We start from the raw sequence: 27842 nt of genomic DNA, 5'->3' as shown, positions 1-27842 counted from the left end.
TCACACTTAAAGTACCACATTGGACTTTAAGTGGGAGGTTGTTGGGGTATAAAGCCCAATGTGGTCGCCCAGGTAAGTGGGCGGGCCGCCAGGTATGTACACATATTCTTTTGTAAAAACCTAATAAGAACTCACTATGCTCTACACATTACAGTAGAGCGAGTTCACCATATCGTCGTGCTCTTCTTCTCGTACTCTCTCTTGTCACACTTCCGCTCGTACTCCTTCAGATGTGCATCTTCCTGGTATATTTATTAGCATGGTAGTGGAGCTTCACAACAACGTATGAAATTGCAACTAGCAGATGGACATGTTGAAAGACCCACGGGTTTATTAGAATCGATAGTGGTGTCTTCTTGTGGTATAGAGTATCAACATACTTTTGCCATAGTAGATTTCGGCAAAAAATGTATTATGAAATCATCCTTGGAAGACCATTCATGAGGCAGCTCAAGTTGGTACAAGATTGGGGATATGATTATCTATACTTGAGACATGCTGAAACCACAACGTGTGTAAACATGAGAGATCACAGTTATAGAGATGTGACCAAGACACCTGTGGAAGAATTTGACTCAGTAACCTTAAGTGGTTTTGAAATCCCTGCATGGTTATGCAAAAAGAAGGAGGTATGGATGTGTGGAGCATCCCAATTCAAAAATTTGGAGAATAATTAGAGTTCCTAGGAAAGAATTTTAGAAGATGAGGCTTATATGCGAGATCCCTTTCTAGAGGACAAGGTAGAACCCCTAGAATTGACTAAGATTTTGGCTACGCTAGACGTATGTGTCAACAAAACCACTCCCACAAAATTTTGTGATGAGCATGGCTAGGATATTGTGCCATCCTACATCTTTTGCCAGATTGATGAAGAAGACGAGGAAGACCTAGAGCATGAAGAAATAATGGAAGAGAAGCCTGAAACAAATCTTGATATCCAAGTGGTAGGATTTTTGCGGATACCTACAAAACATGTGAAGGAAAACAACGAGGTTTACCATGATTCTTCCAATATATTTGAGCGAGAACAAAGATGGAGCTGACGATGAGAGGTCTCAAGAATTGAAGAATGAAAATCCATGTGACAGAGACAATGAAGTGTACTATGACTTTCCAAATCAAAGTTTGAGACGACAGAAGTGGTACGGAGAATGGAGAGAAAAAAAAATTCTAAACAAAAGACTTTGGACTATGCCTAAAATCCAGAGCAAAATACACTTTCTTATGAAAATCAATGCTATTGATTGTGTTCAGGATAAGATGTCAGGACGGTTTATGCAATTGGCTAAGGATCCAGGGCTAAGAGCGAGACTTTTGAAACCAAAAACCAACAAAGCTGAAAAGAAGGTGGCAAAGGAGAAATTGGATGTCTTTGGAGATCCAATTCTCACCAAAGTTGAAAGAAAAAGGAGATGGAGTGATCTTAATCATACCCTAAAGAATGTGTGGACTACAAAAATGGAGAGTAGTGAAGTGACTGATGCCAGTGAGGGAGGCAATAAGATTGATGTACCTCCTCATTATTGCAAGTAAACTATCCAGGATAGGAAACTAATACTTCAACAACCCATGAGAGAACCTAAGCCAAATGAGTCTTATGACGGTCCAGAGAACGCAAAGAGAATAGACTTAGCAAAGACATGATAAAATCCTAGACCTGCTTTTATTGCAACCGATTTAAGCGAGGAAGAAGAGGACCTACTGATCAAAACGCTTAAGGAGTTTAGACATGTTTTTGCATGGTCATACAAGGATTTTAAGGGAGTATATTCGAACATTTGTGAGAATTCTATTCCTTTGAAATCTGATGCAAAACCAAGCAAAAAACGTCCCTATACCTACAATGATACATTTTCTAAGCACATAAAAAGGAGGAGATAGACAAGCTTATGGAAGCAGAATCTATCTATGAGATAGAGCACACAGATTGGGTATCATCCATTGTGGTGGTTTTTAAAAAGAACGGCAAGTAACGTGTCTGTAAAAAAAAAAGAAGTAAATGTTGTGACAATCCGACAACTATCCTCTTCCTATTACTGAACACGTACTAGAAAGGTTGGCAGGCAAATAGACCTACAACTTCATAGATGAATTCTCTGGCTATAACCAATTAGGGGTTAAGTTGGAAGATCAGTTCAAGACCGTGTTTGCTTGGAAGATCAGTTCAAGACTGTGTTTGCTACAGAGTGGGGCATTTATGCATGTAGAGTGATGCCATTTGGTTTAACAAATGCACCTACTACATTTCAACAATTAATGACCTACTACCCAAAAAAATGTATTTTTATGGTGCGATAAGGAAAAATCCTAGGGCATATTGTGTCTGCAAACGAAATCGCTACAGATGAAGATAAGGTAAATGTAATCATAGAATTACCAAGGCAAAACACAGTAAGGGAGGTTCAATATTTATGGGGCATTGTGGATATTACCGACGTCTTATCTACATGTACACCATAATTGTGAAACCCCTATACAGTTTAATCACAATCTTCATATGGACTGGCGAGTGTGTAATGGAAATGGCCTAAGACCTTTGAGAATAGCAGAATTAAGAGAATTTAAGTGAGTATTTTTTGAGACTAAAGTTGAGAACATAGAGAGTGAACTTAATTAGCGGTCGCAACATAACCATTATACTTAATTAACTTGGCATGAACACTACTTTTGCAAGAGACAAAATTAGAGAACATGACAACAGTTGAGGACCGGATTTATGTGGAGCCGGTCCCCCCTCCAATAGGCTTTTGTACTATAGATTCTCCCATCAAGAGAGACTTGGTACGATACAATCTTTGTGTTCCTTGTGACCTAGCTGATGCAATGACAATGGAAAGATTCATGCATCACGAGCATAACATAAAATTTGTAAAAGCATTAATCATCCCGGCCTCAGTCCCAGGGCCTCAAACACCTTCAAAGGTGGAGAGAGATAACGGGGAATGAGGGTAGGGAAGACGAAGAAGAATCATTCATAGGAGAAAGAAATAGTTCCTCACTTATCATCACTCTTCTTGCTTAGCATATATAATAGCATAGTAATGAAGATGGAGAAGACGGTAAGCTTTAAGCATTGAAGCATGACTCTTGGTTGGATTTGCATTCCATAGCCAAGAGTGTTGGTGTAGGCACTCAAATTTTTAACAAGCTTGGAGAAGGAGATGGAGCTCTTGCACTTTGCACTTCACACAATGAGAGAGAGAGAGAGAGAGAGAGAGAGAGAGAGAGAGAGAGAGAGAGAGAGAGAGAGAGAGAGAGAGAGTGAGTGGGGGGGGGGGGGGGGGGGGGGGGGGGGGGGGGGGAGAGTATACCCCCCTAAGCTAGCCCCTAGCTTCCTTGTTTGTAGCTCATGCTAGAAGATGATTGGACCCCTACAAGCCTAGCCAATCACATGCATGGTGCATATCAAGCAAGCATGCTAGCCTTGGGACAAGTGTCCCCCTTTCCCCTTTGAGAGAGAGAGACCTTGATAAATGCATACACAATTAATTAAATTAGTAAAATTATCATTGGAACCCTTGGGAGGCCAACCAATAGGCTTTTAGGCACCTTATGAGGGCAGCATGGAGAGGAAATTGACATGTGTCCCTTTTGCTTCATTAGGCAATGATTGACTTGTGTGAGGGTGTGTGTGTTCTCTCTCTAGCTCCTACAATAAGGGCTCACCCCCCCTTGAGTAGGGATCTTGTTGAATTTTTTGGAACACCTTGAGCCCTTTAAGCTTGGAGAAGGTTCTCACCTCAAGTTCAGCTTGGACCAGGTTTCCACCTCAAAAACTGCCCTAGCTTGCCTAAGGTCAAAGGACTTTTAACACTAACCTTTGGAGGTCTTTAATGAAGCTAACCCTAAGGTATTTAAGCTTCATTAGCTAGCATTGCTCTTTGACAGACCATCTCTCATTTGGACCCCTTTAACTTTGGCCCTGTGTTGAGATAGATCCATAAGAACATGTCTATATTCTAACCCTTGTTCCCATTTTTTCTCCCACATTAAATGATAAGTTTAATATGGGAAAATAATTTGGGTTGGTTAGATATTACATTTATGACATTATCTCTCTCTTGAAATCATAGTCATTCTTGACTATGAGGTAGAAGAGCTAAAGCCTTAGTTTCTTAGTGGGTAGAGGATCCCTTTTTATCCTATGACATCATTCCAAGATGGATGACTAATCCATTTGGTGCTTGGGAGACGTAGCTGCCGCAAGCATGTCTGATCTTTAGTCCATATTATTCTCCCAAAGTAGAGTTAGTAAATTTTACTTGGTGTTTGAGAGACGTCATCGTCACAAACATGATTATAAGCATGCATGATATTTAAATTTGTGTACCATAAAAAGAGAATTAGTCTTATAAGAAAAAAACATTGGTCATTTAAAAGAAACATGTACATTTGCTTACTCTAATGTAGCATTGTAAGCATTGTAGCAGCTTTTTTCCTTTGTTGAGAGATGGATATAGCCTCCTTAATCTTTTGGAAATATTCTTGTAGGTGATGGCTATACTCATCATCAACAGCGAAGATCTTTCCATGTACTTTAAGTAGCAAGGGACTTTTAGGTCTTTTTTCTATGATCTCAAAAGGTGCCTTGCATAGTAGTATAGTATTATTGCAAGCATACTCTACAATGGGTAAATACTTCCTTAACATAAGTCTTTAGTAGATCAAGAATTGAAAGATTGGCTATCTCCCTTTGGACATCCGTTTGGGGGTGACAAGCTGAAGAGAAATTCAGTCTTGTACCTAGATTTTCAAAGAGATCCGATCCAAAAATTCTTGGTCATTCTAGGATCTCTATCTGACACGATGGATGTTTGCAATCCATGGTGTTTGAAAATTTGAGATATGAAGAGAGTTTCCATTTGGTGTGCCTTAATAGTGTTTTTGACAGGAATAAAGTGTACTTTCTTGCTAAACTTGTCGACTATTGTCCATATTCCCGTATTCCCATGGATAGACTTAGGTAATCCAAAGATAAAATCCATGGATATACTCTCCCATGGTGAATTGGGGACTGACAATGGCTGGAGTAACCCAGGTTGTTTCCCTCTATCATACTTGGTCTTTTGGCATACCACACCTTTTGAAACATACTCTTGTATGTCCACCACTACAAGAGGTTGTGTGCACTTGTGACGCTGTTAGCGATGGAAATACATTGGGTTTTTATACTCCCCAACGTCGCTAAGACCGTCGATACAGGAACGTTGCTATGAGTGTCGCTATAACCGTCACTATATGCCTTGCTATAGGAATCGCTATATATAGCGACGCCTATAGCGACGTTTACAGGCCACCTATGGCGACGTTTATAGCAACGCTGCAAAGCCTTACATAGCGACACCCGAGAGAATTTTTTTTTGGTGGCTGGGCATTGAATGCCTTGCCACCCATCAACCATATTGAATATTTCAATAATTGAGTAAACCTAAATGAATCCAAGATAAGCCCAGATTCACCTTTGAAAGAAAGTGCAAGCTTAGATATAGACCCAAAGTAGTCACCCACAAGACAATATAACCATTAACTCCATCATCCATAGTATTGTTTGCAGAATAAAGATAAAAATTGACAGCGACGTTTACAGGCCACCTATGGTGACGTTTATAGCGACGCTGCAGAGCCTTACATAGCGACACCCGAGAGATTTTTTTTTGGTGGCTGGGCATTGAATGCCCTGCCACCCATCAACCATATTGAATGTTTCAATGATTGAGTAAACCTAAATGAATCCAAGATAAGCCCAGATTCACCTTTGAAAGAAAATGCAAGCTTAGATATAGACCCAAAGTAGTCACCCACAAGACAATATAACCATTAATTCCATCATCCATAGTATTGTTTGCCGAATAAACATAAAAATTGACAAAAGTAAATTAATGACAATTGCACACATCATAGGCAAAATCACTTGATTGTTAAACTTTGCAAATGTAATAGTTACAACACCATTGTCATTATTGAAAAAATATACATGGTTTTCCAATGGTTACAAAAAGACGTATAAACGTCATCTCATGATACATATGCTATGACAAAAGGAAACTAATGCTATCTAGCTACGAGTGGACTGACATCGTCCAATCAGACGTCTCATCGCGTCCAAGCAGCGTATCTGTCGGATTCTGCAAAAAAAAAACAATAAGACAGCTTTCTGTAAGTATAAACATATAATTTATAAAACAATACAACAAATAGAAAAGAGTAAACCCTAATACTAACCATGCTTCCGTGAGAACTCAGAATGTCCATCAGGGCGTTTAAGCCCTTCCTGACTGTGTACTCGCGCTCGTATAGTGTGGGGTCACATCCTATCATCGACCACTGTCAAAACATACAAAGAATCCATTATGTTAGAATTTAAAACCCCTAAACCCTAAACTATCAAACGTAAGAGCAATGCAAAAACACTTAATTGCTTTTTGCACTTTGGAACGCTTGTGCTTGAAGTATTCGCACATTCAAACCTTCATCAGGTCTTCATTGAAGCGGTCATCCCGTGTTGAAACGGGAAACTCGTCATGTAGCATGTTGATGAATCTGTCTTTTAAATCGCTTGGTACTTCACTCCAGGTGTTTAGTATGTAGTGTCTAAACACCTGAGAGCAAAGATCGCACATGTGTGAGATCACCTTCTTGCCTTCATCATCCAAGATGATGCCGCCGCTGAGGTCGACGGAGTAAGGCAAGCCCTCTTGTCGGTGACGCGTGAACCTGGGTGTCCGGGCAGGGGTCTCTAGCGGCGTGTCGATGGGGGTACAAATGTCAGGTGTCTCCACTGGATTCTGGGCCCCAAAGCGAGGAGTGTCGACTGGAGTGACTCCTGGAGGAGTAGCTAGTGGTGTGTGGCTCCTAGAAATGGCCGTCAGCTGCACAAAACCTGATGTAGATGGCGATGTTGTGGCTGGTGTGGGGGCGGGCAAGAAGGGGAGGGTCAAGAGACTCGTCGAACATGAGGTGGTGTCGAGGAATTGGCGGCGGAATCCCCACAACAACCGTCGTCGCCACCACTAGAGCACCGGTGCCTAGACGAGTGTGAAGATTGTCTCGTCGACACCGAAGCTTCATAGCGTGATGAATGCTCCGAAATAGAGGGATACGCTAAAGCAGTAGGAACGCGTGATGGTGCTCCAGAGCGATGATGCTCCACGTACCATTGTCTCTGCTGGGGTGACAAAGAAGAAAGAAAATCATCATCATCCATACCTGCATTAAACATACAAACATTTAATCTTAGTATTGAATGAATGGAGAAGAAAACATGGACAAGTAGAGAGAGAGAGAGAGAAAGAGAGAGAGAGAGAGGACTCATAAAGAGGGAGGTTTCGTTGAATTTTTGTGAATTTGTAAAAGCACTGCGCTCCAGGTGCGATGGAATTGAAGCTGCATCGCAAAGGTCTGCTCATAGAAGTTTCTTACCCCACCACTAAATCTAATTGATCGGGTGAAAGAGACACTGAGAAGCAGTAGTAGTGCTTCTTAGTGTCTCTTTCACCTGATCAACTAGATCTAGCGGTGGGACGAGAAACATCTATATTGAGCAGACCTTTGTGATTGCAGCTTCAATCTCCATCGCATCAACTTCTCAAGTTTGTAGATTGTGTTACGAATGTCAAGAGACAAACATCCCAATATTGCCATCGGTAAAATAAACTGCACAACAAGTGCAACAGACAAATTTGTTACATAATTCCTACTATGATATATTCCACTATGAACATACCTGACACATTTTATGCCAGTCTTGTGACTTCAAATCGGTAAGCTTTCCTTCTTTAGTAAAACACGTTCAGAGCGAGTGCATTACGCCAGTGGGGGTCCGCACAGATCGAATGGTCTCTTTTACTTTGCGTTCTTGGGCTCCTGTGAAAATCCATGGCGCTTTAGGGAGTTTTATCGATCCATCAGATGCTGTCTGCGGCCAATATTGCTCCATATGATCCACATTTCTAAGGTCAACCCTGGCTCCCAAAGTATCTTTCTTGCCGGTCAGATGGTCCCATAGCAGATTACCCACATTCTTGAATATGTGCATTGGATCGAGCAAGTGATTGATCATGAGTCGGGGCCAATATGGTAGCTCATACCATAGAGAGAGTCTCTTCATCCCTTGGGGCAAACCGTCATCACACATCTCCTTCTGCTCTACCATGCTTGTGCAGACATCCTCGGTGGCTCTCTTCCGAAAAAGCCGTCGCGTAACACATGATTCTCTGGAAGATACGCTTGATGACCTTCGTAGATTTTCTTCTTCAATGAGGACGCCCGACGTGCATTCTCTCTAGGTCCATATGTGACACATGCTCTGTATCCGCTTGTTTGAATCCCTGCATGTATACACATGATAATAGATAAGATTGAGAAAAACCAAGATTTATAGTGTTTGAGTTTAAGTGTAAGTCACCTGAGCATTCTGTTAGTCCGGGATAGTCATGCATGGTCCACATTAGAATGCCTTTGATCAAAGCATTCCGTCGACCTGTGTGTTGACTCATATCCACCACTTCTATGCCAATCCACAATTGTTGTAGCTCTTCCAATAGTGGATGAAGATACACATCCATATTCTTCACTTTATACCGCCCCGGCACAATCAAGATTAGCCATAGGTGCCCCTTCTTTGTAGTCAACTACGGGGGAATGTTGTAGTTGATGATGACAACGGGCCATTCACTGTCAGATGTTGATCTTTGACCAAATGGATTTACGCCATCCATAGCCAGGCCTAGGCGCAAATTTTGAGCTTCCCTAGCAAAATCCAACCATGTTTCATCTATATGTTTCCAGGCTGTGCAATCTGCAGGAATCCGTAGCACACCATCCAAAGATTTATTCTCCTCATGCCATGATTCTAGGGCGGCCATGGACTTACATTCGAAGAAATGCTTAATGCGAGGAAGCAGAGGAAAATGTCGCAAAACCTTTTGTGGAATTTTTGTTTCGTGGAGATCTACTCGATATCTCTCGGAATCACATTTCGGACACTTCTCCATGTCTATGTATTCCCCTCTGAAAAGAATGTAGTCGTTAGGAGAAGCATGGATCGAATTGTAATCCATCCCCAAGTTTCGCAAGATCTTTCTTGCTTCCCCTCTAGAATCTGGCATCATTATCAGCTGGCAGTATGTGCTCTTTTAGCAATCTACACAGCGAAAAAGATGCGGTACAATTGTGTAAAAATCTATCAGATCATTATACATCTAGAGTTTCTTATTAAAGTAAACACATTGTAATAGATCACCTGAAAAGCGTTGTGACGCTACAGTCACTCCATCCAAACTTTGTCTGCATGTTGAGAAGAACCAGGAGCGCCTTCAATCTAGACACACGTGCTCCATCATACAATGGCGTATCGGCTTCACTTTTCATATCATCATAGACAAGCCTTTTTGAATCCATGATCGTCTCGATCATTTCATCGATCTCGGGCTCAAACATTGCCTCGTTGGAAATGTGGTCTGCATGATCATCCCCCGAGCTGTCAGAGGCTACATCTTGTGGCCTCACATATGCTGCTTGACCAAAGCACCTGCGAACAAGTCTATTGGGTTGCAAGATTGCTTCTTGTTGGCCAGCGTCAGAGTCCGACGAGTTATAATTGGCAACAACTCGATCTATAATAGATGGATCGAACTCGCCAAATTTGCGAACGTGCTGCAAAGAAACACGTCTTGTCCGTCACACATCATGCTTGCATTGATTACAAGGACATAAGATCCTCGTTGAGAGATAGGTGTTTCGGTTGGACGGCCCCACATCCTCGTCACTACTCATAATGAGGGTGAAAATCTTATAACCTGGACATAAATTTAATCTTCTATTGGCATCCTACGTCTTTTATCTCTCTCTCTCTCTGTCTCTCTCTCTCTCTCTCTCTCTCTCTCTTTGGTCACACTATAAACTACCTCACATTCTCTAGTCATGTCCAATCCCCGCACACCTCGGTCTAGAGGTGCACGGAGATCAGAACCAACGGGTTATGATCTCGTCTTTATTGGTCAATTCCTATATTTGTGGGTACAAGAAATCTACACATCCACCTCTACATGATAGTGCATGTAGTGGACTTTGCCTCTTCTCTAGCTGTAGCATTTCACAGCATCTTAACATCTTTTCACAGTAGATATTTGTATGTAGCATGCAGGTACGCCATTCTTGCAATGTAGCTGATGCCTGCTCAAAGCACTTAATTCTTACTCTAGATTTGACGGGCTGTGTAGTGTGTGTGTGTGTGTGACCCTTGGAATCGTCATCTCACATCACTAATTTCTGTGTAGGCTCAATTTTCTCTTCCATTGGCTGATCATGACGGCTTATTGTATGGCAGCAGCAGTCAAACATGCAGGTGGAATTGCTGGTCCGCATGGACTGTCGAGGTTGTGAGTGCAGAAAATTTTCTCGTGTAGGAAAACGAAGTCTTTTTCATATGAGCAAGTGTTTTTCATACAATGCTTAACATCAAAAGCGCACCTTCATTGACATGCACTAAAATCTAACCTAAATCTAAAAAAAGCTAGTCCATCGAACATAAATCTAGATCTAATTTAATCTTAAACTCAAAATAAAGCTAAATCTAATCTTATCTAACGTAAATCTAAATCTAACGTAAATAAACCTAAATCTAACCTAACATAAATCTAACTCAAAATAAACCTAAATCTAATCTAATCTAACCTAAATAAACCTAAATCTAATCTAACGTAAATCTAAATCTAATCTGATCTTAAACTCAACATAAACATAAATATAAATGTAATCTAACTTAATCTAATTTAAATTTTAACATAATCTCTTTCTCTCTGTTTTCTCCCCTTACCTCTCTCTTTCGTCTTCTCCCCCCCTCTCTCTCTCTTTGGTTTTTTATTCTCTCTCTCTCTCTCTCTCTCTCTCTTTCTCTTTGTTCCACAGATCTTGAGTTCAACTCCTCGTCGGCTAGATATTTAAGGTCTCTTGGGATAGTTTCCTACGATGTTAAAACTCTCTTCTTCTCGGGTGTGTGTGTGTGTGGGTGTGGGTGTGTGTGTGTACCAATAAAAAGAGGAAAATGGTATAACCTTTCTATCACCGAAGTGTGGTAGATTGGTTATGCCATTTCCCTCTTGAATAACAGGTCTCTAAGTTCAACTCCTCGTCCACTAGATCTTTAAGGTCTCTTGGGATAGTTTCCTATGACGTTAAAACTCTCTTCTTCTTCTTCTTCTTCTTCTTCTCTCTTTTCTCTCTCTCTCTCTCTCTCTCTCTCTCTCTCTCTCTCTCTTTTCCTCTCTCAATGTGTGTGTGTATGCATTCTTTGTTTATGCATGTGTGTGTGTGTGTGTGTGTTTTGTTTATGCATGTTCTCTCTCTCTCTCTCTCTCTCTCTCTCTCTCTCAAAAACACAATGTGTGTGTGTGTGAAAGAGAGAGAGAGGGAGAGAGAGAGAAAGAGGGGAAGAGAACATGAGAGAGAGGAGAGGGAAGGAGCATACCTGGATCTCCTTCCTCTCCTCGTGTATGTGTGTGTGTGTGTGTGTGTGTGTGTGTGGAGAAGAAAGAGAGAGAGATGGAGAGCACTGGTTATCTCTTTGCTTGCTTGAGCATCGAAAACTCAAATCTAAGTTGTGAGTTTTTGGGCGCTCTTGGTTTATTTTTTACCCTTGTCGACGTTGCTATGGGCGTCGCTATGAGCGTTGCTATGTTACAAATAAACTAGCGATGCTGTGAATTTTCACTTTTAAGCGTCGCACTGGGAGCGTCGCTAATGTGAAGTGGTAGGCCAATAGAAGTACGTCTCTACTCCTCAAAGAGTAGGTTGAATGCCTCTATGCCCCACATAGGGATGAGTGTGGGATTCATACATGACTTTCTCACGAATGGAGTGAGTAACACATAGCCTGTTGCCATGGACAAGATAACCGTCCTGTAAGGTGAATGGTTCTTCTTTCTTCCCCAAAGCAAGGGCTGACATTATGTCTTTAAAGTCAAGGTCAATAGAATACTCATCTATCATAGAAGATAGATGATTGTGAGTTGCTATAGAGACCGCATTGACTCTTGGTCCTCGTGAAAGTGCATCAGCCACTTGATTATGCTTATTAGCAATGTGAGCAATATAAAATAAAATTGTGAAATAAAATTTGTGCACCTCATGTGTTTGTTGAAAAGCTTGGTTTGCGTCATTGAGACTTTGGTGGTCCATACACAAAATAAATGGAGTCCTCGATAGATAGTGCTTCCGTGTGTCTAGGGCATGTAGAACAACTAGAAGCTCTTTTTCGTATATGCCCAAGACTCGTTCATTGGCATTGAGCCTTTGGAACTCATATGCAATAGCATTGAGCCTTCAGCTCTCATATGCTATGGCATGCCCTTCTTGAAGCAAAACTGCTCCAAGGCAATCACCACAAGCATCAGATTGGACCTCAAATGGCTTTGAGAGATAGGGAAGCATAAGCATTGGTTGGAAGGTAAGCTTCTCTTTGAGCATGTCAAAAGCATTTTTCTCTTTAGCAGTCCATGAGTACTTAACACTCTTCTTTGTTAAGTCATATAATGGTCCTGCTATTTGAGAGAATTTAGCTATGAAGCATATATAGCATGCACATATACCAATAAAGCTTCTTAGTTCATGTAGATTCCTTGGATTAGGCCATGATTTTATCACCTCCAACTTTGATGGATCCATGCGATACCATCTTAAGAGATAATATGAACTAAGTATTGAATCTCTTTAAGGAAAAATTTACTCTTCTTTTGATTGATAAAAAGCTAGTTCTTCCTCAAAGCTTGAAAATTTACCTGGGGATGTTTCTTGTGTTCCGCGATGGACTTGGAGTAGATGATGGTATCATCGAAGAACACTCCAGTGAATTTGTGGTAGGGTCTAAATATTTTCTCCATTAAATAATTGAACATGGCTGGAGCATTTGTCAAACCAGAAGGCATGATAAGTTATTCATAAAGGCCAAACGTTGTACAGAACGTGGTCTTTACGATATCTTCATTCTTTATCCTTATTTGATGATAGCCACTTTTAAGGTCAATCCTACTGAAGTAGGTAGATCCTTATAGCTTATCAAATAGATCTTCAACCCGTAGTACAGGGAATTTGTTTTTGATAGTGATATGGTTTAGCGCTCGCCGAGTCCACACACATGTGCTATGTACCATCTTTCTTTTGCACTAAAAGGACTAGAGAACAAAAAGGAGAAGAGCTAGGCCTCACCATCCCTTTGTCTACCAATTCTTGTACTTGCCTCATGATCTCCTCTTGTTGAGCTTGGGAAACTCAATAAGGAGGCTTGTTAGGTAATGAGCTTCTTGGTAGGAGTTCAATTCAATGGTCATCATCCCCTTGTTTTGGAGGTAAGTCCATAGGGATATCATCGATAAAAACAACTTGGAATCCATTTAGAAAAGTAGACAAATCTAATTCTTTTTTATTCCTACCATTTTCATTTGATAAAACATTGGCATCATTTACAGACTCTTTGACAAAAATCATGTATGCAAAAACTGAGCTCTTCATTGACTTATCAAAAGCAGGTGAATTTACAAGTGGTATAGTATGACCAGACTCACTAGCATCTATATACATGCTCTTTTCCCTGTAGGTGAAGTAGATTCTCCTTTAAGGGAACTTCATGTTGGCAGCCATGCGGTTGAACCATGTTGCCCCTAGGATAACATCTTCATGTTAGAGAGGAGAGATGGAAAAGTCTTCTTTGTCAACGTAGCTTTGGACATGAAGCCTCAACTTCCCAATAAAGGAGTAACGGAGACTTGTTGTTCCTTGAAAGCTCCATCAGTACTTATAGTATTTCCCATCTTGAAATCTTGAATGCCAACTTAGTGGCAAACTACATTAATATGAAGTTGTGAGTAGTGCCAGGGTCAAACAAGATGATCCAGGTTCAAACAAGATGAAGGCATCATGCTCCCTTACCTTTCTCCAAGCATAGGAGAGAGGTGATCCTTTGCATTGAGCATCCTCTTTTGGAGCTTCGATCGTTGAAGCTCTAGGAGTCTCATTACGGGCATTTCTTTTGGGGCAAGAACGATAGCCATGACCTTTCTCCGCACACTTGAAGCATTTGTGGTCCTTGCTAGCTTCTAACTCTTTAGAAGAGAGTTTATTTTTACCTTTGTAAACTCCCTTCTCCTTGGACCTATTATTGTTGCTGTTGTTGTTGTTTCCTGGGGAAGAGTTTTGGGAATTGTTCTTCTCCTTTGAATCATTTTTGTCTTTGCTTTCCATGGGCTTGGTATTCTTCTAGCCCCTTGTTGGAAATTGATACGTGATGCAACCATAGTGTGGTGGATTACTTTGGTGATAGAACCAGGCTGTTGGCAGTTGACATACTCGACCATTTCTTCAGGTAATCTCGCACAAAATTTTTTCTTTTGCTTGGCAAAGTCTATCTTTTACTTAGACGGTAGCCTTGATATGTAAATCCCAAAACTTGTCCACATATTTGTGGATAGACTCATTGGAGATCAACTTCAAACTCCATCATTTGGCAAGCACTTTGTCCTTTGCATCGCTTGTAAGGAATTGCTTCATGATGGAAACTTGTATATTTTTCCATGTTTTTGGGGCTTTGTTGTTGCCATGAAGGCTAGCTAACCATTGACAATCAGATTTTTGGAAGTGCATAGCTACGTGGCGTAGCTTTGAGGAAAAAGGATGCATGAAATTGTTGGATGAAGGACAATACTTTGTCGGTGGACCCAAAGGTGCCATCATAGGTGAGAAAAGAGATACTCTTTCATCCCTCTTTGAACTTTTTGAGCTTTTAGGACCTTTGCCATGCAGGATAAGATTTGTGATGTCCCCTCCTCTTGTATTCTCTAGGAGAACAGTTGTTGCTTTCGTCGAAAGAGGAGGAAGGTGAAGAAGAAGGAGAAGAGGGTGACATTTTTCTTGCCTTTTCCTTCCTTTGTTTCCTCTCTTCCCTTCCGGAGTGACAAGGAGAAGGACTATGGGTTAATATTTTCCTCTTAGGAGTAGTTGGTGACCGTCTAGATCGCCGTCTTTCGGGAGCCACATCTTCAGAGGAACTTAGGGATTCGCTTCTTTCTCGTTCTTTGGATTCCTCTTCTCTTATGGGAGAGATCTTATTTTGGGAGTCTCATCAAGAGGCCTCCTAAGCTCTCTCTCCTCTTGGAGAGAGAGCTTAGGAGATTTCCCTTCCTCTTGGAGAGGAAGGGAAATCCCATAAGCATAAAGTTGTTGAGTAACTTTGATTTGCAAACCAGGGTTGCCCATAGCTTGCTGCAACCTAGTAACAAGATAATTAATGAACATGGGGGCATCATCATTAGCAGCATCACAAGCATAACACAAACTCTGTAAAAGCATTAACCATCCCCGGCCTCAGTCCCAAGGCCTCAGATACCTTCAAAGGTGGAGAGAGCTAGCGGGGAATGAGGACAACAAGTACAGAATCCTTCTGTAGTACAAGGTGTTGCTGAGGGACAACCGGCTCAAGCAGTTATTAGAAGGTCTACAAGGGTTTCAAGGCCTCCTGATAGATTTACTCCCTCATTGGACTACATTATGTTGACAGATTGCGAAGAGCCTTCCTACTATAAGGAAGCTATGTCAATGGATGACAAGGCAAAGTGGGAGAAATCTATACACTCAGTTGCATAAGAATCAAACTTGAAAGTTGGTTCGTTTGCTTAAAGGTAAAACGACATTAAGTTTGCAAATGGGTGTATAAGCAAAAAATTACACCTCATTATAATAAACCCAAGTACAAGGCACGAGTTTTTGCTAAAGTATTTAAGTAGCAACAAGGTATTGACTTTGAAGAGATCTTTTCTCCGGTTATCAAGACGACTACTCTGCGGTATGTACTTCTGTTGGTTGCTAAAGAGAACATGCAACTTAACCAGATGGATGTCAAGCCAACGTTCTTGCATGGTGATCTTCAAGAAGAAGTTTATATGCAGTAGCCAGAATGTTTTGTTGATAGGCAATGAAGACTTGGTGTGTCAGTTAGAAAAGACTCTTTACGGTCTAAAATAGTCATCGAGGGAGTGGTATTGTAAATTCTATCCGTTCATGCTCTCTCAAGGCTACAAACATAGCGATATGGACCATTGCCTCTACACTGAGCGAACTAATGATGGTAGTTTGCTAATTTTTCTCCTTTCTGTAGATGATCTGTCAATTGCCGAAAAATGTAGGGATGAGATTTCAGCCTTGAAGTCAGAGTTACATGCAAACTTTGAAATGAAAGACATGGGTGAAGAAAGCCATATCCTTGGCATGCGCATTAAGTGAGATAGATGCAAGAAATTGTTCTATTTGTCTCAATTTGAGTACATTGCTAAAGTGCTCAAGCATTTCAATATGGAGAGGGGGAAGGCATTTAGTACTCCCTTGCCTCCATATGTGAAACTCTTTAAAAATGATTGCCCTAAGTCTGAAGAGGAAAAGTTCCTTATTCATCTGCAGTTGGGAGTTTGATGTATGCTATGACTCCTACACGTCCTAATACTGCTTTTGCAATGGGAGTTGTTAGCAGGTATATGTCAAATCTAGGCAAGAAACATTGGGAGGCAATGAAAGGGGTTATGTGATATTTGAATGGTACAAAATACATGTGCATTTGCTTTGGAATAAAGGAAGCATGTGTAATGGGTTACACGGATGTAGATTATGCAGGAGACTTGGAAAAGAGAAGGTCCACTTCAGGCTATGTTTTTGAACTCACTGGAGGTGCAGTTTCATGGCGATCTCATTTGCAAGATTGTGTTACCTTGTCTACTACAGAGGCTGAATATGTTGCAGTTTCAGAAGCTTGCAAGGAACCTATATGGCTTGGTCGGCTGGTGGGAGACTTTGGAATCAATGTTGAAGTGCCTATGTTACATTGTGATAACCAAAGTGCTATACAATTGGAAAAGAATCCAGTGTCTCATGCAAAGACAAAGCATGTGGATGTGAAGTATCACTTCATTCGTGAAGTGCTTGAGGACAAGCGATTGCAGCTTACCAAGATTCACACCACTAAGAATCCTGCTGATCTTCTAACAAAGGGATTACCTTCAAGGTGGTTTGTACATTGTCAGGCACCGATGGGAATTAGGTAGTTGATCATGGTCATTGTCTACCTGTATTGTATATATATATATATATACATTGTTACCCTAGCTTAAAGGCACATTTTCCTTTAAGTGGGAGGTTGTTGGGGTGGTAAAGCCCAATGTGCCGCGCCTAAGTGCTGGGCGGCTGGAGACTAACTGGGAACTAACACTGACCATTCATTCTACATAAAATAATAAAGACTCATAACCCTAACACTATTGTGCTTGGAGTCCACCCAAACCTGTGTCTCCTCTCTTCTTCTCTCTTCTCCATTGTTGCACACACACACACACGCTCTCCCACATGCACTTCAATGATGACAACACACTGATCAATGCGGCTTTCATTGCAGGAAATCTTATTCAGCATATTGGAAAGTCCTTTAAAGGCCATGGATGAACACAACCCTTTTAATTTTTGTACGCTCAAGGTTGATAATGTCCCTATGTCTCACTATTTTTTCTTCCTCTTTAGCTTCAAGCACTTGTGCATTGCCTTTTGTGGCTTCCTTCAAACCTAGATCTTACACGTGGGTATGCTTCTGTGCTTTCTTTGGGACACCACCACCATTCATGGGAGTTCTCTCAAAAGTTTTTGTCACTCAATTGCTTCCACTAGCACCAGCCATCCTTGGAGTGCGCATGTCTGCAAAACACCAGAAGACCTCAATACTTATGAGCTAAGAACAAAACCTATTAGCGAATCAAATCTTGAACATAGACATTCATATTGTTACTCGAGCCGATGATGGGATAGCACTCCATGAGATTGAAAACATCTCAATCAAAATTGAGGTTGGAAAATTTCCCTCGTCCTTGCGCTCACGTGCAGACATCTGCCAATAGTTGCTCTTGACAAAAGGTGTATTTCTCTCGTGATCTGAAATCTCCTTGTTCACAGAGGCCAACCATTTTCACTTGTCATATGCAACCTTCCAATCAATAAGAACTCCATGGCCAGTCATCACATCCACTATCACATCACTTTTCTTCTAGTGTGTTCGACTCGCCTCCAACTCCGGCATGAAATCTTGACAAAAGATGTATTTATTCCCGGTCTGAAATCTCGTTGTGCACAGAGGCCAACCATTTTTGCTCCTTATATACAGCCTCCCAATCAATAAGAACTCAACGGCTAGCCATCACAACCACTATATCACACCACTTTTCTTTTGGTGTTTTTGACCTGCCTCTAACTTTGGCATGAAATCTCTCGAACTCATGTGTTCACTTCACTTTGATAAATACAGAAGTGCTCTGTGTGACCCACTAGAAGTGTGAGATAGACTGCTTTGGTGTTATAGTAAGATCTGATGTTGCACCTCGCTTGATTTCTTTCCCATTGTCTGGTCTGTTGAGGGTTGTTGGGTATGTATGAGATTGGGTTGAGCCTGCATGATACCATCATCAACTATCAATTGGCTAAAACCACCTCATTCTACAAGCTATTTGAATCGGGGTTGACAAGGTATGTCCATGAAAAGGGTTTTGAAGCTGAGTTGAAGGAAACTTGGGATTGATGAGGATAGAACTACTCCTCTCCATTGCTCAAGCCAAAGGATGCATGCACGATCATTGGGTTTGTCATGCCAAGGGTAGGACTTTAGGAGGGCACAGCCCTGGCCAAGGGCCGATGGATACACATGCGGTACATGGGCTATGTATAGCTAAGAGCCAGAGGGCCAAGGGCCTATATAAAGGTATGGTTGGGTGGTTATTGGCATGTCTATCTCCCTATGCCCTTTCACTGGTATTAGAGCTCAAGGGAGAGGGGAGTGATGGAGGAGAAGCAGGGTCAATGGAGATGGTTTTTGCATGGCGATGCATGGGTTTGCATGCCTTTCTCTCTCTCTCTCTCTCTCTCTCTCTCTCTCTCTCTGAGCTTGGGCCGTGGAAAGGTGCTCTTGCAAGGAAGGGAAAAGGCCCCTTGAAGACAGAGACAGACGGGGAGGTAGAGGCCACAGTTAAGCACCCTTGTGCAGAGAACCGAGGATGTAGAGGCCGTGGTTAAGCACCCTTGAACATATGGGAAGGTTGAATCAGACCTGCACAAATTTTCTCCAAGGTTAGCTCAGCAGCGCTGCGCTGGGCAGAATTGCAGTTTTCATCACAGCATGTTGGCAAGGGGCCCAAGCGACAGCTCAAAATTCCCTCCCTGTTCTCTGCGCAGTCGCAACAGAGCCGTCATCGCTGCGCAGAGGCAATTATATTTTTTATGTTTGTTCACAAGCGGCCACCAAGGGGAGGGCCATTTTGTAAAAGAAAGTTTAGGGAAGCGTACCCACCCCGGGCACACCCCCCCTCATTTTGCAGCAGTCCGAGCAACTACTCGATGCCAAGGTTCTTTTGTAGATCTCCAATGTGGCACCCTGCCCGTAATTTGCACCAATTCAAGCAATTACGATGATTTTTTTGCCATTCAACATGGGTTTGTTACTTTTTTGACGGCCATGGCCCTTTGGTCGGATTCCAAGACTTGCCATATTCGAGGTGACAATAATGCATGCAAAGCATGGTGCAGACAAACAATCATGAGGTATGAAGCTTTCTATGTCAGCTATGGGAATTGCATGGGCAACAATGCGAGTTTGCCACGCACACACAATTCCAACAGTGAGCAAGGCAGCTCAACAAGAGTACTTCAAAAGGTACGTCGTGTCTTTTATTTGTTTGACACATTATTCAGTATATGCAAAGGATCTTGCTCCACGTGGTCATGAATCAAGGTAACTTTTTGTACAATATCTAGTCGCTGGAAAGCAAGTACAAGCAAGCCTTGTGGCTTGTACAGTAACACTGTGGCTTATAAGATAGCAGTACTGGTAAGGCCTATTGTTGTTTCTGAAACGGTAGGCAAGAGGGAAAGCAAGGCTCTACGCATGGGATATATAATCACTTGAAAGGTGTTGTTGCTGGCCACGGAGCCAACAAACTAAATATACAAAGCAGTGGTAACCACATTGATATCCACAATTATGCAGTGAATCCAATACAATCACCACCCATACAATGTTATGATTTTCGATGCCAAGGGTGCTCGATAGTGTTTGGCAATAGTTGACTCTTGATAGCTTATCTTCTTGATAGACGTCTTGGACGCAAGGCTCCACTCTCAAATATATGGCCTACCAGTTTCGATGTTCGGCATATGCTATCAACATACGAACTTGGGACTCTTTGCAACATTCTGCATGTTTTCTCACTAAAGACCGGATTAAACCAAGCTAAGAAGGCATGTGCGGGACATCCAACAACTCTCAAGTTATTTGCATATATGGCTGTGAGCCAGATTCAAGCACACTACTAGGAACCTGCCCACACGTGGGTGACAAGGTTAGTCAATTTCATTTCTGTTTGTTTTTGTCTATGTTGTACTTTTCATTGTAAAAAATACCTCTCTGCTGTGCAAAGTAACGTGCTTGGGTAGACTCCATAAGAAGCCATTGTACAAAGCAACGTGCTTTGCTTGTCTTCATGTGAAGCATGGCTTCTCTTATGTGGCAACGTATTATCAATTAACTTTAGATCAATGATAATGACACACATCTTTGACACTATATGGATATAAGCTACACAATGGCACATGGTGATGTATCCATGCCAGTGAAATCGTGCACGACACGTATACCAACGGCTCACATGGTTGCAACTGTCATTAAAGCCATGGGTTTCTTCTTCTATTTTTTGCTATGTATGCAGGGTGAACTAATCCAATGGACGTATGCCACTCCATCATTGTATACACTTCCGCTATCATACTAAATACTATGTCAAAGACAAGGTAAGTAACTGATATCTTAAAATATTTTTTATGTTATTCACCGCCAAAGTGCCGTATTTCAAGTTAGCTTGACACCGTCACGGACACATACAAGGATAGTGGATCAAGATGTGACTCATGGTACCTCTCTCTACGAGGGTGTGGTACACGTACACAGTTGTATGCTTATAGGCTAAGCTATGTCCCAGACATGGTCTGCACGAGATCATATGCACGGGACATACACAACATTTGCATAAGGGGTTTTCCTCAGCCCAACATTCTCTCTCTCTCTCTCTCTCTCTCTCTCTCTCTCTCTCTCTCTCTCTCTCTCTCTCTCTCTTCCAAACTTCTATGCAGGAAAGGTAAACTAGGCATGATTTTATGAAAATATTTCATGACTTTCTTGAAATATGTCTATGTCAATACGCCAACAAGAAGGGCTAAGGGCCATCTTTTGCCATCTATTTTGGCATGGCTACGAGCCATCTGTTTTTAGTCCATCAGTGATTGATTTGAAGATCAGACACTTCTATCCAGTTGAGTACCCATCAATTATAATGGACAAGCAAGGGTCTTGCCATTAGTGATTTTTTGGGCATTATTTTAGCACTCCACACTTTAAGTGTACAAGGCAAGTTGAGTTTTTCAACGTCTTAAACTCATAAGGGCTTATCTCTACTAAGGTGTATGGATGAAGGCAACATTTCACACCACACGAATGTTCACAACAACCCCAGATTATGGGGTTTTGGGTGTGGAAAAGATCTAGTTGTCAATATGACTCCAACTTCAGTGGAGCTCCTATTAGCACTAAGAGTGCCTGTATGAGTACAGTTTGGGGTACAACCCAACTCGTGATTACTAAAAATCACTTAGTAAGGTTGATAGTCCATTCTTGGAACCTTAACACTTTCATTTTCAAGGCAAGAAGTCCACGAATTGCCAAGAGGTAGTGGACATCTTTCAACTACAAAAGTAATGAAATGCCAGGGGAAAACCCAAGGGGGGTCACGGACAAAGGCCAAGGGCCGGCTACTCGTTGAGCAGTTTTCATGCAACGTTTAACCAAGGGGTTTGCAATGTTGCTTCAACCAAGGGGTTTGGATTGCAAATGCAACACCCAAGGTTACATTTGCATTACTACTTGCATTCCACTAATTTTCACCTAGTATTCCTAGGCCTTTCCAGGCGGGAAATTTGACCAGATGCCTTTCACTACGCATAGGTGAACACTATGTTCATCCTCTAGGTACGCATCTAATTTGGTTTAATTTTATTTTTTTCATCATGCTTTCAAGTCAGATGACTAAGTTGGATGGCTTTCATACATTTTTGCTCTTCAGAGAGATGATACAGCCATGTAAGAGCCAAGATTTTGGGCCGTTGTGTCCAGCATACATTTTTTGCATTATGCAGTTATAGACCACTTGTAGGGTTTATTTGGCACATATTGTCACATGGGATGCAACATGGTATAGGAACTCAAGGAGTTCGGTTTAGCCAATGTGGAGCATGGATAATGAGGGTCTCTCTCACGCACGTCGCATGCGTGTTTCCAATTATCTCCACACCCAAGTACATCTCGTACTTGAAGGACATTTTTTCAGATATCCTTCCTTGAGACATATTCCACATGTGGAGAGCATGAGTCTCTGGGACAGACACTGGCGCCACGATGTCCCTAGGTGCTGGTCATATCTGTTTTCTAGACCATTTTCAACATGATGTATTAGGAGCAATTTTAGTGGCCATAAATTGTTTGATATTTAGAATAACTTGTTAAGGTACAAGTGCTGCTAAACAACATTACAGATGGTTGTTTATACATATAGCAAGGCTATGAGTTGTTCATGAAAAAGTTTCATTGTTTGCACCTAGAAGTGACTTCTGTTTCACTTTCTATTATGGTTCAAATGTTTCAGCAAGGCTTGCAAATGATTGCAATAAAAAGTATTTAGTTTCTTTTTGCAATTATTCAAAATAAGGATGCTCAATTACAGTCATCAACCTAGCAATATACTTCTTCAACTTGTAGCCATTCACACGTGCTTGATTGTTCTTCAAGATCTGCTCATAATGCTCAAAAGCCAAAAACCTATCCAACTGTACACATTGAAAATATAGAATACTTTCCTTGAATGCATCATTGGGCTCTTCTTCAAGATTTAGCATCATCTTAAAAGCTGGTATCTCCACTTCAATAGGAAGTAAAGCCTCTTTTCCAAAAACTAGATGGAAGGGAGAGAAAGCAGTACCTGATTTGATGGCAGTCATGTAAGCCCATAGAGCACAAGGTAGCTCTAAATCCCAAGTCTTCACATTGTTTCTTGCCATATTTGTAAGCATCCTTATGAGTTATCCATTAAACCTTTCATTCATGCCATTGCGTTGGGGATAATATGGAGTGGTAAACCTACGATGCACATGAAGCTTCGCACATAGATAATCCACCAGCTCTCCCCTGAAACCTGGACCCTTGTCAGAAAGTAACTCCAATGGTATGCAATTTTTTTAGAAAATATCTTCATATATAAATAAGGAAACATATTTACTCATGATGTGCTTAACAGCTTGGCTTCGGCCCACCTGGATAGATAGTCAACAACAGTAAGTATGCACCATTTGCCTCTAGTTGTCATAGGTAGAGGACCTATTGCATAAATACCCCACTTCTAAAACACATCATAAGCCATGATGGTGCCTCTAATTTATGATTTGAGAACTCTATAAGCCATGCTTTGACATTGTTTACAAGACTTTCACTAATGACGAGCATCACGTTGAATGCTTGGCCACCCATATCCCTCTTGCAAGAGTTTATGCAAAGTGATCTTTGAAGCAAAGTGACCACGACAAGAACCCTCATGATTGTCCTCTAAAATTTTGTAAATTTTCTCTTTCCAAGGCACTTTTCTCATCACAAGATCAGCCCCCTTCATATATAAGGCATCACCAAGTAGCACATACCTTTTGGCACATCGTAGGAAGGCATACTTTTTTGACTTCTCCAACTCTGATGGAAGCATACCTGTTTGTAGAAATTCTTCCTCCCTCTCTAAAGCTTCCATTCCCAAATAAAGAGGAGAATCAGCCCTTATCACGTACAATTGTCCAATTGAAGCTTGTGTTGCACCATGTGCTTCTTCATTTTGAGACCTCTCCACATGCCTTAAACTCCAAGCTTCAAAATGCTTGAGCAGATTCTTCACTTGAAAACACATATTTTTAAGCCTTGGATTCTTACTTTGCCACACCCCAAGTACTTGCCTAACCACCAAAAGAGCATCACCTCTTACCCTCACATGATGGATGCGAAGCTCAAGGCAAAGGTTGAGCCCTTTCCCCAAAGTAGCATACTCAGCTTCATTGTTGCTTTGTGCTGTTAGCTTTAAACACCTTTTAGTTACCAAAGCACCTTGAGGATCATAAATTACAACACCTCTTGAAGCGGCACCATGCGCTTTCCTGTAAGAGCCATCAAAAGACAATAGATAGGCATTGTCTATGTCAGGAGCTTCCATGTGTTACATCTTCACCATGTCCTCCTTAAGAAGAAGAGGGCTTTCCTTATAAGTAAGCAAAAGCCAATGTAGCCCTTGTACTCTCCTCAATAAGAAAAGAGAATTGGAATTCTTGTAACTCCACAATCCACTTCACGAGCCTCTTTGACAAAGTAGGGCTATTCACCAATTGAGGTAGAAGAGTAGCTAGCTCGGGGGATTCACTATATATACAAAACGAGACGCCACCTACGAGCGGACAACTTTGATAAAACCCCTGTTTACGACTCATATTAGGGAATATGACCCCCCTTTCTACACTTATACAATAATCCATGTAGAAAATTATCATACCCCTATCTTGCATATAAAATGTAGGTCTTACATGATCTAACTGAGTAAAACTAGTCAAAGAGCGTCTAGCATAGTGATTGGCAACGTTCTAAGGAACTGATTCTATTGATAACTAGATGTATCCTCAATGTGTCTTAGTTTGAATTTTAAAATATGTGCCCGTTCAGCCTGAACTCTAGCTACTCATCCAATTTTGACCCAGCTAAATTACTCAAAAAACATGGTTATAAATTTTTGTTAGGTTCTTCGTGTAAATTTGCATCGATACAAACTCTTTATAGGTTTTGTCCCTCAACAAATAAACTACACACAAAGTAGTGTTAGTTTTTGCCTGTATCTTTGTAGATATTCATTCACAAGTCCGAGGGCAGAATCTTTTGGGAAGCCATGATTTTGAAACACATAAACTTCCTCTCATGTCTCCCTTTTCTGACTTCTCCCCCCCCCCCCATAAATATGATAACCCCTCCCTTATTTTTATGCTTGGGAGATAAATTACTAGGGGCCTACCCCTTACTTATACGCTTATGTATCTTGTAAAAAACCCCCCCCGTCCCTTGCACTTACGTGGTGTGGTAATTTTTCCATGATCAGTCCCCTGGGGTAGCTAGTGAGAAATGTGAATGGTTTAGGGAGAAGGTAGTGCCTAAACCTTCTACATGCATAAATCACACTCACCATAATGAGCTCCACCTCACTATAGCCTCTTTCCACCTGTAACTTTAGCCTGCTAGCACAATAGATAGGCTTCATGTAGTGGGAATTGTTACCTCCTTGAAGAAGCATAGATCCAATAGCATCATCACCTACTGATGGATTCACATAAAAATCCTTATCCCAATTAGGAGCTTGCATAGCAAGAAGAGAACCAAGAGCCTATTTGATACCTTGAGAAACCTCTTCACATTCATTTGTCCATTGTAGAGGATCCAACCCTGCTGCTTGTTGTAGGGGATAAATAAGTTGAATGAACCTTGACATATACTTCATCTTTTGAATGAAAGTAGCAAGTTTCTTTGTATCCTTAAGTGATATGAAGAGAAGGGTGGATGCATGAATAGGTGGCCCGGGTTTAACCGGTTGAAAGTTGCTTTTGGAGGCTTAAAATTTAGGGGGTATGAAACTGGTGTTATGGGCAAGAATTGTTTGAATTAAATAATCGTCTGGAGGATACAAAATCTTAAAAATCGTGTGGAGGATTCAAAAACACGTGTGGAGCCCACGACAGACGAATGTTCAGTCGAATGTTTTCATGACTGTACTTCTCCATATCTGTGTGCCTTTCTCCTTTTGCGCCTTTTTCAGCTCACTCTACAGCCCCCTGTGCACGTTTCTTATCCTTCGCTATGGATAGCAACCTAAGAAAGAGCCCAAGGAATGCAGTCCGACAGGTCTCCCCCACAAAGACCCGACATTCTCCCACGAAGGTATGTCACCTCTCTCTGTCTCTCTCTGTGTTGTGTACAACGGACCTATATGTGTAGTAGAGTATTGAGGTGTGGATCCATTGAGTAATGAATATGGATTTATTTCTTTCAGAGACAGAAGTTACAGCCTCCTCCCAAAATCAGCCGCTTTGTTCACCCCAAGGATGTGAAGGTGCCATTAAAGGCATTCTGCACGACAAAGGAGGATTTTCACAGGGAATATGGGTTAAGTCTTGAGGGGAAAGATGTTAGGAAGTTGACAGATGCAGATGTGCCCATATCCAACTGGATGAAAGTTTTCACGTGTCTTCCAGTGAAGGAGAAAAAAGTGCCGATAAAAACAACAAGGCCAGATCACTACAAGGCACTCTACCAGCTCTAGAAGCAGGTGTACCAATCCAAACCACCAAACTATCTGCTGGGAGTCAAATTTGCACGCGTATATGTTTATTTTGTATGCACAGGTCTGGTAAAGTGGGCTGAGTTTGCATCTGAGGTGGTGAAGAATGTGACCAATGAAGGTCACTTAGATAGGAAAAGAGAACAATGGAAGTTAGAGACTTCCCAAGTATTCACAGGAACCCTAAGTGGTTCTGCCATCTTCTTAGTATCCGAAAGTACACCAGCCGGAAGTGGGCTTTTTGTGACTACTCAGTCTGCGTTTAGTGTTGAAGTATCCACTTCCTTGCAAGAACTTCTTGTTGCGGCTAGAAAATCTCATGACAATGTATCAGCCGAGTGTCAGAAGGCTAAGGATTCTGTGGTCAAATCTATTGCTGATGTGCACCGTTGCGAGGGTGTCCTTGACACCATGCGAATGCACTTCCCCGACAATGCCAATGTACCAACAGGCTTGCTTGACAGCCTCCAAGAAAAATTTGACCAAGCAAAAGCCACCCTACAGCAGGCACATGTATGCTTTTAACTCCATCTGATTGTAGTATAATACCTGCAAAGTACCATACTGTATGATTTTTTCATACCGGTAGGATTATATCATATTCGGTAAGGGTAGATGACAATACCGGTAGGATGTTATCATATCGGTAGGATTATACCCTACCGATATGATTACATCCTACCGATATGATTATATCCTACCGGTATGATTACATCTTACCGGTAGGATTATATCCTACCGGTATGATAACATCCTACCGGTATGGTTACATCGGACCCGTATGGTTAGATCTGACAGGTATGATAAAATCCAACCGGTTTGATGTTATGCTTCTGGTATAATGTTATCCTACCGGTATGATGTTATACTATCCAGTATAATAACATCATACCGCTGGGATAACATCATACCGGCAGGATGTAATCATACCGGTATGATAACATCATTATACCGATCTTCAAGCATTCATACCAATTTTATACCTGTTTGACATTGTTTGATAACAGAGGTCTCTTGCCTACAGGAAGAATTATAAAAAATTCTTGGACCGTGAGGAAACCTTTGGTCTCTGTGTCACGTTTGTGACAGACATGATTAGTCAACCAATGCTACCTGAAACCATAGTCTTGCCTACACGAGTTTCAGCTCTTGGACATAGTGTTGCTCTCATTGATGTGTGCAATGCTTGTGGTGTAAAAATTCATGATCACAATCGCTCAAGCCATGTTGTCCTATTGCCTTGTTCACATGCATACCATGCATTCTGCTATGCTCACTTGGCTAAGAAAGGAAAGTGCATGCTTAAGGATTGCCCCGGAGTTA

General features: G+C 41.4%; 1 pseudogene; it reads left to right on the top strand.

The window, feature by feature from the left end:
• Positions 1-521: 521 nt before the first annotated feature.
• Positions 522-27842, top strand: part of LOC147425319 (uncharacterized) — a 77626-nt pseudogene continuing 50305 nt past the window's right edge.

The sequence above is a fragment of the Adiantum capillus-veneris genome, chromosome 25, assembly GCF_014529385.1.
Source record: "Adiantum capillus-veneris isolate H3 chromosome 25, ASM1452938v2, whole genome shotgun sequence".
Taxonomy (NCBI): domain Eukaryota; kingdom Viridiplantae; phylum Streptophyta; class Polypodiopsida; order Polypodiales; family Pteridaceae; genus Adiantum; species Adiantum capillus-veneris.
This window is presented reverse-complemented; position numbering and strand designations above follow the sequence as displayed.